Here is a 526-nt window from a genome sequence, read left to right as displayed (position 1 = left end):
CAAGTCTTGCACCCATTTATGTTTAACTTCTTAAATCCAGTAAACCATTATGATACCAACTTTCTCTCTCAAGAGTTTCCATCAACTGGTAAGAACTTGAACAAAAAAAAAAATCGATCAATCAAAAACTCAAACAACAAAAATAATTAGATTTGAGTAATAGATCTGCTATAACTCCATTTAAGGTTGGTGCTACATCATTAGAAGTAACCCATTTGAAAGAAACCCAATTGAGAGAAGACTCAGAAGAGTATTGGTGATGGATTTGAACTTCAATTTGGAAGAAACTGATTTGAAGGAAACCAAGACTCAAGAGGGTGATTTTGTACCCGTTCAACCTTTCTCATCTGTGTGCAGAACTTGGACGAGAGGGAATATAGGGGTGAGAGACATATGGTGCTTCAATGGGTGACGGAGATGGAAGAACTATATGAGCAGGAGTTGCATGAGGTTGAGAGAGAGAGAGAGAGAGAGAGAGAGAGAGAGAGAGAGAGAGAGAGAGAGAGAGAGAGAGAGAGAGAGAGAG

Source organism: Fragaria vesca, linkage group LG4 (assembly GCF_000184155.1).
Source record: "Fragaria vesca subsp. vesca linkage group LG4, FraVesHawaii_1.0, whole genome shotgun sequence".
Classification (NCBI taxonomy): domain Eukaryota; kingdom Viridiplantae; phylum Streptophyta; class Magnoliopsida; order Rosales; family Rosaceae; genus Fragaria; species Fragaria vesca.
The sequence above is the reverse complement of the archived record's forward strand: the minus strand, read 5'-3'. Positions refer to the sequence as shown.